General features: G+C 44.5%; 1 protein-coding gene across 4 annotated transcripts in view; it reads right to left on the minus strand.

The window, feature by feature from the left end:
• Positions 1 to 12500, minus strand: part of LOC143294251 (PDF receptor-like) — a 261783-nt gene that overhangs the window by 217293 nt on the left and 31990 nt on the right. The window lies entirely within an intron of this gene.

Genomic DNA, 12500 nt, shown 5'->3' on the forward strand with positions numbered 1-12500 from the left:
ACTGAATTCACATCTAACTTTCAAGTCTTTCACATAGTTACGTACTTACAAGAATTTGCATCACACTTGCATCATCTTGACATCTGTCCTCAAAACACACGAGCTCACAAAAGACTTCAATCAATCACACATCTGTACTTACATCGCATGCACGTGCATCAATTACGCCTCAGACTTAAATCACTTACACGTATGTACATAAACTACATGGACTTGCGTCAGACTTTCATCTCTTTCATAGCTGCACTTACATCACATTGATTTTATCAGATTAGCATCATGCATGATGATGATGGAGTCTCCCGTCGGACCGACGGATGAGTAGGCAGGCAGGCTTATCTGTCGGTGTGTGTCCTCATATGGGAGAAGAGGCCGATTCTGGATGCGCAGCACTTCCCACATGTGTTGCAAGGGAAAACGTCTCCAGAAGTTGAGCCCTGCTTCCTTCGCTCATGCTTCTCCTTAATGGCCAGCGTTCTCATGTTTTCAAAGTTTTTATGCCACTAGAGCACAGCATCCTCCAGCGAGAGTGGTCAAGGGCATCAGTTTCACAGGAAGCGATGTCTATGTCACAGGCTTTGAGGTTTGTCTTGGAGGTGCCCTTGAAGCGCTTGCAGGGTCTTCCAAGTTCTCGGTGGCCTTCCTTCAGCTGGCCACACAGTAGCATCTTCGGGATCCTGCTGTCTGTGATGCGGACAACGTGTCCTGTCCAGCGTAACATACATCCGTACTTACAACACATGAACTTGATCACACTCACCTCACAAACATATATGTACCTACAGCAGACTGTTATGACATACTTACGTGAGCTTACCTACATCTTACACAGCACATTTTTGCCGCTTCGGCCTGTGGGCCCACACATCAAACAACAGTGGACACTTGTGGTGCACACATAACGTTTGGTTGGGAGCATAGACGGATGCTTGATTCCACGGACACCTGATACGATAATATTATGGAAATGGGCTGATGATGTATAATAGCTCCTGCCGCCGCCCCCCAACCCTCCCCACGCACCAACCTGATCCAGATTGATTGAAGTCAGTTGGCCTGGCTTGGGGTGGGGCAGGTGTGAGTGGACAGATGGGGGTTGTTGTTTATGTCGCGCTCAGGAAAGGTGCAGGATTTCAGGATACCGAATTTTCACACACACGCGTGCGCGCACACACACACACACACACACAAACACACTCACACAGACATACACACACAAACAAACACACAAACACTCATGTACGCACACGCACCTACACACATATATACATACATACATGTATATAAACACACTCTTTATCTCTCTCTTTCTCTTCTTCACTCCCTGTGTGTGTGGGTGTGTGGGTGTGTGTGGTGTGTGTGTGTTACTCGCTTCTGTTTCGTACAGATGTGAGTGATGTTGTGTCTCTCAGTTTGACGCTGTGTTATACTTGTACATAATACGTGTATTAAGTATAATAACATTTATCTGCGTCTTTTTGTGTCTCTAAGAATAACGGCAGCTGTGTAAGTCGGCCAAAGTGCTAATATCTTCACCATTGGAAAATAATATATAGCACCGTTGGAAAATAAAGATTCATTCATTCATTCATTCATTCATTCTCTCTCTGACTCCCTCTCTCTCAGTCTCCAGACGAAACATCTGCCAGAGCAGACCCACTCAGACAGAAATGTCAGAAAAGTCTGGCATCTTTACAAACCATTGAGCAGCACACACACAGCCTTACCAAAGAGTGTGACATGAATCCCTGGCTTCTCTCTGCCAAAGTTATTGAACTTCTCTCTCTCCACGTGGCTGTTAATGGACAATGCTCTGAACACGTCCCCGTCACCTTTGCCAGCCCCCTGTCCTTCACTGTGCAACTCTGTCACGCTGGGGCTGTGTGTCAGATAACGAGGTTTCAGGGAGGGACTGACGGGGATCTTAATTGAAATTTATAGTCTGACCCTGGGCTCTAAAACACGTTACGGGTTGTAAAAACTTTTGTTTGTGTGTTTACGTTCTCTCTCTCTCTCTCTCTCTCTCTCTCTCTCTCTCTCTCTCTCTCTGATTAATTCTTAGGCTGCCTGTCTCACTAGATATACCACACGAAAGCTCACACACATTTATAGTCTGGCCCAAGGCTCAAAAGCATGTTACGGATTGGAAACATTTTGTTCCTTCTTCTTCTTCTTCTTCTTCTTCTTCTCTTCTTTCTGTCTGTCTGTCTGTCTGTCTGTCTGTCCATTCTGCATTTCTGTGTGACTGTCTCTGTCTCTCTCTCCTTCTCAGTGTCTGTGTGAGTGTGTGTGTCTCTGTCTCTGTCTATGTGTATGTATCTCTGTCGGTCTGTCTCTCTCTCTCTCTCTATGTCAAACCCCTCGCCCCCTCCACTCTCCCCCCCTCACCCCCTCCCCTCAAGCTGCATCCTATCTCTGATCCTCTTTCTCTGTTTTCTTGTTTCAATGATAGAAAGAATGTCTTCTTCTCTCCAACCCCTAAATGTGTGTGTGTGTGTGTGTGTGTGTGCGCGCGCGCGCGCGTGTGTGTGTGTGTGTGTGTGTGTGTGTGTGCGTGTGTGTGTGCGTGTGCGCGCGGGCATGTGTGTGTGTAAACAATAAGCAAATAAGATGAGAAGGAAAGACATGGAAAAAGAAACAAAACGATCACAGCGTTGACAACTTCAAGAACATAACAAGCTATTTTTTGTGTGTGTTTGTTGTTGTTTGTTGTTGGTTTTTTGACAGATTTTTGTGTGCTTTTCCTTGTTTTGTTTGCTTGTTTGTTTGTTTGGGTTGGTTTTTTTCATTTGAGCCCTACCTTGGATGTAATTTTCACAAATCGATTGAAAGACGTCAAACCATGATGCATTTTAGAACACAAACAGGCAATATTAAATCAATCTGCTTAAAAGTGGTTGAAGACAGACAGACAGACAGACAGACACAGTAATACAGAAATAAAGGAGTGTTGGAGAAAGAGAGGGGGGGCAGGAAAGTGAGGATGGGAGACCAACCAGTGCTGTGAACAAAGACACAACAGCACAACACAACAACACAACACAGCACAAAACAACGCAGCACAACACAACAGCACAGCACAACACAACAGCACAAAACAACACAGCACAGCACAGCGCAGCGCAGCACAGCGCAGCGCAACGCAACGCAACGCAGCACAGCAGAACGCAACTCAACGCAACGCAGCGCAGCGCAACGCAACACACCAACACAGCACAACACAACACAACACAACAACACAGCACAACGCAACACAACACAACACAACACAACACAACACAACAACACAGCACAACACAAAAGAAAACAAATCAAAAAATAGTTTTGTTTTGCATCAGACAATTTCCTTTCACGGATTGCCAGCGCATGTCGCGTGCATCTAAAAGCGTGTCTGATTCATCACTCACGTCGTGTTGGGGGGGACTGTCCACGCCCAGTGCAGGGGGTAGACAGAATGGATCCATCATGGTCTGTCTCCGTTCTACATGTGTGTGTGTGTGTGTGTGTGTGTGTGTGTGTGTGTGTGTGTGTGTGTGTGTGTGTGTGTGTGTGTGTGTGTATGTGTGTGTGTGTGTGTGTGTGTGTGTGTGTGTGTGTGTGTGTGTGTGTGTGTGTGTGTGTGTGTGTGTGTGTGTGTGTGTGTGTGTGTGTGTGTGTGTGTGTGTGTGTATCCGCCTGTCTGTCTACCTCTGTGTTTATCTCTTGATATCTCTCTCTCCCTGTGTGTGTGTGTGTGTGTGTGTGTGTGTGTGTGTGTGTGTGTGTGTGTGTGTGTGTGTGTGTGTGTCTTTCACACACCTGCCGTTCCTGATTCTGTGGACTTTATTTTTTTTCTTCTTTTCATCATGTTGGCTCTCTGTTACAATTCAAATGTTCTTTTCGCTTTTCATTTCTTCCTCTGTGTCGTGCTTTCTTCCTGCTCTCTGCCCTTATTTGTCTCTCAGTTTTTGTTTTGATTTTAATCCCCTTTTTTTTCTTTCTTTCTTTCTATTTTTTCGCTCTTTTTCACCTTCATGTCTCCAACCCCTTCTCTTGTTCACCTTCATGTCTCCATGTCCTTCTCTTTTTCACCTTCATGTCTCCATGTCCTTCTCTTGTTCACCTTCATGTCTCCACCCCTTCTCCTCTTCACCTTCATGTCTCCCACGACTTCTCTCCGTGTTCACCTTCATGTCTCCATGTCCTTCTCTTGTTCACCTTCATGTCTCCACCCCTTCTCTTGTTCACCTTCATGACTCCATGTCCTTCTCTTGTTCACCTTCATGTCTCCATGTCCTTTTTTTTCGCCTTCATGTCTCCATGCCCTTCTCTTTCTCACCTTCATGTCTCCACGTCCTTCTCTTTCTCACCTTCATGTCTCCATGTCCTTCTCTTTTTCACCTTCATGTCTCCACTTCCTTCTCTTTTTCATCTTCATGTCTCCACGTCCTTCTCTTTCTCACCTTCATGTCTCCACGTCCTTCTCTTGTTCACCTTCATGTCTCCATGTCCTTCTCTTTCTCACCTTCATGTCTCCACTTCCTTCTCTTTCTCACCTTCATGTCTCCACTTCCTTCTCTTTTTCACCTTCATGTCTCCACTTCCTTCTCTTTCTCACCTTCATGTCTCCAAGTCCTTCTCTTTCTCACCTTCATGTCTCCACGTCCTTCTCTTTCTCACCTTCATGTCTCCATGTCCTTCTCTTTCTCACCTTCATGTCTCCATGTCCTTTTTTTCGCCTTCATGTCTCCATGCCCTTCTCTTTCTCACCTTCATGTCTCCAAGTCCTTCTCTTTCTCACCTTCATGTCTCCACGTCCTTTTTTTCACCTTCATGTCTCCATGTCCTTCTCTTGTTCCCCTTCATGTCTCCATGTCCTTCTCTTGTTCCCCCTCATGTCTCCACGTACTTCTCTTTCTCACCTTCATGTCTCCACGTCCTTCTCTTGTTCACCCTCATGTCTCCACGTCCTTCTCTTTCTCACCTTCATGTCTCCATGTCCTTCTCCTTTTCATCTTCATGTCTCCACGTCCTTCTCTTTTTCACCTTCATGTCTCCACTTCCTTTTCTTTCTCACCTTCATGTCTCCATGTCCTTCTCTCTCTTTTTCACCTTCATGTCTCCACTTCCTTCTCTCTCTTTTTCACCTTCATGTCTCCATGTCCTTCTCTTGTTCACCGTCATGTCTCCATGTCCTTTTTTTGTCTTTCTTTCCTCCATGCATTTATTAATTTTCCCTGTATGCGCACCCTTGACTGATTGGCCTGTCAAGGGGCGGGCATTATTGTGGATTTAGTTCTCCTCTGTCATGCCAGAACTTCTGACGAAGAGACACCAGATAAGGGGATAGTTACACACACACACACACACACACACACACACACACACACACACACACACACACACACACCACAACACACACACACACACACACACACACACACACACACACACACACACACAACACACACACACACACACACACACACACACACACACACACACACACACACACACACACACACACACACACACACAGAAATAGGGATGCACAGAAACTCAGGCTCAACTGGATTATCAGTTCAAGGTTGTGGACCCGAATAACGAGAAACAAAAAGTCCAAGTGAATGAACGAACTCACAATGCACTTTTGCTTTTCCTTCCAGTCTGCATAATTCTGAACCATACAACATGATACGCACAGAGACAGAGACAAAGACAGAAACAGAAAGACAGAGAGAGCGTCAAGATTCAAGATCCAAAAACTTTATCACTCAAGGATAAAGATTTTAGGCATCGCCTAGTCTTCGAAACTGTCCTTGTGACAACAATAACAACATTAACGATAATGACACAATAGTAATTTTGTTAACGCTGCTACATCTACTGCTACTACTATGAATGATAATCATCATCATCATCAACAACATTGTAAAAAGTAATAAAAGTAATAAAACGAACGCATTCACACATTCACATTGACCCACCCCACATACATACATACATACATACATACATACATACATACATACATAATTACACAGAGAGAGAGAGAGAGAGAGAGAGAGAGAGAGAGAGGGCAATCCTGACAGATGACGAAGTTAACACAGCGTGTCAAACAGATTTTGAATTCTTCCTTTCATTCATTTGTTAATTACAGTTTGCTTTCATGCACTGTCTCATTGTGATTGATTATCGTCAGTTATCTAATGACTTTTTTTTTCTTGATGTCCTCTTTTTGTTTTGTTTTTTTAATATGTTCCTTGATGGCATTTTAGAAATAAGCGCGGATATATAAATGATTTGTTTACGAATGCTAAAGAAACAAAGGGGAAAATAATAAACAATTATTGTCAATGTTGATGACATGAATGCTGGCTAAATCTGCAATGAGAATGCACATCACGCATACAGTGTTTGTACAAGTCAATCAAAGAGACCTGAAAAGCTTACAATACCAATCACACAAGAGGACCTTAGAGTTGGGTTTAATGACCTGTCAGTAACATTCCTTGATAACTTGCATTTATGTTCAAACCGAACCAACACAACATGTAGCATTCAATTCGTTTTGGTTTTAAGATTCGTCTTCTTGCTTTCTGGATAAGTAGCAAACTGTTATTAACGTTTCAACATAAAAAGAAAACATGAGAGCGAGCAAGAGAGAGAGTCTGTGTGTGTGTGTGTGTGTGTGTGTGTGTGTGTGTTGCAAATGCATGTATGTGTACGTGCGTGCGAGTGCACGTGTGTGTGTGTGTGTGTGTGTGTGTGTGCTAGTGTGCCTATGCGTCTATGTGAGCACATGCGTGTGTGTGTGAACTTTTGTGTGGTATGTCTAGAGAGATAGGCAGGTAGGGAATCAGGCAGCCGAAGAATTAATCAGATACAGACATACACACAGGCAGACAGGCAGACAGACAGAGAACGTAAACACAAAAACAAAAGTTTTTACAACCCGTAACGTGTTTTAGAGCGCAGGGTCAGACTATAAATTTCAATTAAGATCCCCGTCAGTCCCTCCCTGAAACCTCGTTATCTGACACACAGCCCCAGCGTGACAGAGTTGCACAGTGAAGGACAGGGGGCTGGCAAAGGTGACGGGGACGTGTTCAGAGCATTGTCTATTAACAGCCACGTGGAGAGAGAGAAGTTCAATAACTTGGCAGAGAGAAGCCGGGATTCATGTCACACTCTTTGGTAAGGCTGTGTGTGTGCTGCTCAATGGTTTGTAAAGATGCCAGACTTTTCTGACATTTCTGTCTGAGTGGGTCTGCTCTGGCAGATGTTTAGTCTGGAGACTGAGAGGGATTCAGAGAGGAAGGGAGAGAGACAGAGAAAGAGAAGAGAGAGAGAGATGGAGATGGAAAGGAAGAGAGATGGAGAAAAAAGAGAAAGAGACATGGAGAGAGAGAGAGAGAGAGAGAGATGGAGGGAGATGAAAAGAGAGAGTGAGTGAGTAATAGAGAGAGAGAGAGAGAGAGAGAGAGAGAGATGGAGTCAAGTAGAATAGACATACGACAGCATAGACACACATGCAGATTCATAAATTGATTGACGGTTTGGCAGATACGAAGGGTTGTGAAAGATATACACAGGTACACAAAGACAGGATCGTGTAGTGAGAGAGACTCAAGGACTCAAGAATTCAATGTTAGACCTCCTGCCTGTAAAAATTTTAGGTGCACATGCACACACTTTATCGCAAAAAGAAAAGACAATAAGTAAATGAATGAAATAATACCAAACGTTACACGACACATTTATCGGAATGAAAATAGGGGTTATTTTTCCAAAATTAAAATCCTGCTTCGAGGAGTTCTTCCTTTCTTTTGAATGCATAGAATATGTTCATAGTTACGCTCACATCTTCGTTTTTTAACAATTGTGCCAATTCTACATGATGATCTCTACTAAACTACCTGTGTTTAAAAACATTTCTCTTGAAGGTTTCCAGACATCGCAGTGTAGCAGAAAATGAAATTCATCCTCTATTTGATTACAGAAGTGGAGAGAGAGAGAGAGAGAGAGAGAGAGAGAGAGAGTTAAAAAGATAGACAAAGAGAGAGATGAACAGAAAGAGACAGAAACAGGGAAAGACTAAAAGATAGACTCTTACTGATTTGGAGTTCTAAAGATGTATGCCTATCTCCGCGACTAAAAGAAAAAGCATAAAACGAAAAGGAGCATTGAAAGCTGGGTGGATGACAGGGAAGATTTGAGAGCGTGGCGTCCACAACAGCTGAGGTGCAAGAGACCAGTCCACCACAAAGAGACTGTGATGAATACTTTTGGGTAATTTAACACCATGGTGTTGGCCTTTTCGGTCGATGCACCGGAAAAAAGGAACCAGACCATTCTGACAGCCAGTCTATGTTTGTCAGTTCAAGCACAACTTGTGTCTGGAGAGAGAGAAAGATAGACACAGAGAGAGAGAGAGCGAGAGAGAGAGACAGAGAGAGACAGAGATAAATGGGGGAGGATAGTGGGGGAAGCTGGAGGAGAAACAAAAAGGAAAAGAGAAATAGATACAGACACACAAGAAAAGAAGAAACAGAAAGACATACACGAGAAAAGGAGGCGTCATTGTGTTCAGACAAAAATATATATATATATATATATATATATATATATCCATAGACAAATAAAGAAAGGGAGAGTAAGGGGCGACAGAAACAGGTACAGAGACAGACAGACTTTTTGCCGATGCGAAGTCGTAAATATCTAACAAGAGTGACCAAAAAACGGGAAAGGAGAAAAAAAAAACGGAAAAAAACCCAGAACGCTCGATGGATGACAGACAGGAAAGATTGAAGAGCCTGCTGTCCACAAAGACATGCAGAAGAGAGCAGTACACAGCTCACAGACCAGTGATGAATGCTCACGTCTCTTCGGGTATATTGAACTTGGTGTTGGTCCTTTCCAGTCGACGAACCAGAAAAAAGTAAGCAGACCTTTCTGACAGGCGATCTATATTTGTCAGTTCAAGCACATTTTCGGTGTCTGTTGAAAGAGACAAGTGGAGAAAGGCAGACAGACAGACACAGAGATACAGAGTGACTGTGACAGAGGGAGGGATTTTATGTTTATCAGTTCAAGCACAATTTTTTGTCTGGAAAGAGGGGATGGGAGAGCAAGAGAGAGAGAGGGAGATAGAGAGATGTGGTGACGGGTGGAAAGGGACGAACACACATACGCCCATGCGCAGGTAGGCACTCTCTCTCTCTCTCTCTCTCTAGTTCTGTACATGTAATGGACAGCCTGTTTAATCTTCGTCTTTCTTTCCAGCTTTCGTTTTCTCTCTTTTCTCTTTGCTCTTTCTCTTCTCCTATTCTCTCTCTCCCTCCCTCTCTATCTATCTGTCTATCTATCTACCGTTTTTTATTTTGGTTTGTTTTTTTTGTTTTCATTGCCCTGAGGGCAGGATGCAAAAAAGCGCATATTCATAAACTTCAATTTAATTTGATCCAAAAGTTCAATTCTCTATGTCTCTGTGTCTGTCTCTGTCTCTCTCTCTCTCTTACTGCTGTTCAAAATAAAATGTTTCCTTCCTTCGATGGTCCAGTTTGTTAAGGTTTCTGAGAAGATAATTATAATTTTGATTCCTTGTGTCCAGAAATGCTATGATGAAACCAAGAGCTTCTTCTTCTTCTTCTTCTTCTTCTTCTCCCTCAGCTCTGTGAAGAGGCACCTCGGTGACGCAGAGAAGAACTGTTCACCAGACTCCTCCACGTCCGTGCGTTGTGTGTCTAAGCCTAGGCCTCTGCAAATGGTTTGCCTGTCCCTTCTGATGCCCGCAGTATCACATTAATGATACCATTCAAGACAAACTTCATTTTACCTCATGGCAAGGGACCCAAGGGTACATTTACCTTGAATGTTAACTTCGTATTCAGTACACATGTGGTGCACTCAGACACCTAATTCATCATCAAAAATTAAAAGTCATGGTGATTCCCTTCTGTGCATGCTCTTTTACTTCTCACCGATTTACAGTTCAGAGCATAGTTAAGAGAGTTATAACAAACGCGGGCTATCCGCAAAGCACGCCTGTTTTACCTCAACAAAAACAACGTCACAAAGGATCCGCTATATTTACCTCTGCTTCGTGGGCAGTCACCCTTGGCAGGTAGTCAGGGCAATTTTGCCTTTGGGTTTGGAGACCCGCGGGTACACTCGAGTGTTCCAGAAATCCGTACATTGCTTACCCTCGGGCTGGTTGCCTTGCGTCACGTGATTTGCCACCAGGACAATTGATGATCTCTTGAACACGGCCCCTGATAAATTCAAACCTTGGACTGCAGGGCTGTAAGCAACGAAGAATGAGAAAACTGGTGGATCTAAGGCCTGCAATAATGCCATGCCATTGACAGGTCAGTGGGAAGCTTGAAGAAAGAGAAGGCTGGTGGATCCAAGGCCTGCTATAACCATGCCACTGACACGTCAGTGGGAAGCCTGGTTAATTAATTGGTATGGGTCAGGATGACAACATGCTCCCGTATTGTGACCACTTCCACCTTGACAATGTACACAACATCCTCCTTCAATTGGACATTGGCTTCTTCTTCTTCTTCTTCTTCTTCTTCCACGTCTCTGTCTGTCTGTCTGTCTCTCCCCCTCTCTCTCTCTCTCTCTCTCTCTCCCTCTCTCTCTTATTCTCCCCCTCTCTCTCTCTCCCACTCTCTATTTTTCTCTCTCATTCTCACTCTTCCTCTCTCTTTCTCTCTTTTCTCTCACTCACTCTGTCTCTCTCTCTCTTTCTCACACTCTGTCTCTTCTGTCTCTCTGTCTTTATCTCTCTCTCTCTCTCTCTCTCTCACTTTCCCTCATTATCTTACTCTCACTTTCTCTCTATCTTTCCATCTCTATCTGTCTGAGTCTCTATCTCTCTCTTCTCTCTCTCTCTCTCTTTCTTTGTCTCTGTGTCTGTCCGTCACTCTCTTTCTCTCTCCCTCTGCATCCCTCTCCCTGTCACTCTCTGTCTCTGTCTCTCTCTCTGTCACTCTCTGTCTCTCTGTCTCTGTCTCTGTCTCTGTCTCTGTCTCTCTCTCTCTCTCTCTCTCTCTCTCTCTCTCTCTCTCTCTCTCTCTCTTCGTATCTTCCCTGAGCTGGGTTGCTTGAAGCGTCAAGTGTTGTTTTGTTGTTTTTTCCTTTTTAGCGTGAAGACTTAAGACAATTCTTCCTGTCTGTATACAAACGTAGCGATGCTAAGATCCCTTATGCAACCCAATACTGGTTCGTACGTATGTCGTGGTTATTGTCCACGCGTAATATAAATATCACCACGGAAAATCACGAGAAAGGATATTCCCCGACCACTAACCATTCCTCTTTCGCTCGTTTACTGAATGCATTGGTTCCTTGTCTGCAGGTGGATTTTCTGGTCACGCAAACGGTATAGTGACCTCTTGCTGCAATGATGTTGACCAAGCGACTAGGGGTGGGGGTGAGGGGGGGGGGAGTGGAGGGATGGGTGGGGATGGGGCTGAGAGTGTGCGAGGGTTGGGGGGGGGTGAGAGTTGGGCGGGGATTAAAAGCTTTGGTGGGGTTTTGCTCCAGCAAGTCGTCTAACAAGCAGTGTTGCCATGGCTCAGGATCGGTGTTTCACACACAGAAACACAGACAACCACACATACACACACACACACACACACACACACACACACACACACACACACACACACACACACACACACACACACACACACACACACACACACACACACACACATCATCATCATCATCATTATCATCAGCAAGCCAAAGGGGAAATGATAGTATCACAATCGTTTATGTAACCAACAAAAACAGACACACACACACATTTGAGAAAACGTGACTGACTTTCTTTTTTGTTATGCACCGCGGAGCGAAGGCAAAGTATAGTGGGATTTCCTTCAGGGCATCAAGACATAGAAAGTGTGGCCGTGAAAGGAAAAGGAAGGAAAAGCACTTGGGTTGTCCCCACTCACCTTTGTTTATGACACCCATTAGCCTGACGACCACTGGTTGTCAAATGGCGGCATGGAAATATTTCTTTCTTTCCCATGTGCTTTCGCCGCATCTTCACGTGAAGACACTTTATTTACATGCACGCGCACTCACTCACACACACACGCGCGCGAGCGCGCGTGCGCATATACACGCGTGCGCATACACACACACACACACACATACACACATGCATGCGCGCACGCGCACACACACACATATACACACACGCACACGCACGCACACGCGCACGCACACATGCACACCCACACACATGCACGCACGCACACACACACACACACACACACACATACACACACACACGCGCGCGCGCGCGCAAACATACGCACGAAGGCCAACTTTTTTGTCACCACCCTGCTTATACCTTGGATTGACAGACATTGTGGCGGACAGACCCTGTTCCAGACTGGGTGTTCAGAGAAACAAGAAGTACACCAGTGCTAATGTATTATCCTCGGAAAATTTTGTCTTGTCTTATCTTGTTTTCTCTGTCTCTCTGTTTCTGTCTCTGT

Source organism: Babylonia areolata, chromosome 19 (assembly GCF_041734735.1).
Source record: "Babylonia areolata isolate BAREFJ2019XMU chromosome 19, ASM4173473v1, whole genome shotgun sequence".
NCBI classification, from domain to species: Eukaryota; Metazoa; Mollusca; class Gastropoda; order Neogastropoda; family Buccinidae; genus Babylonia; species Babylonia areolata.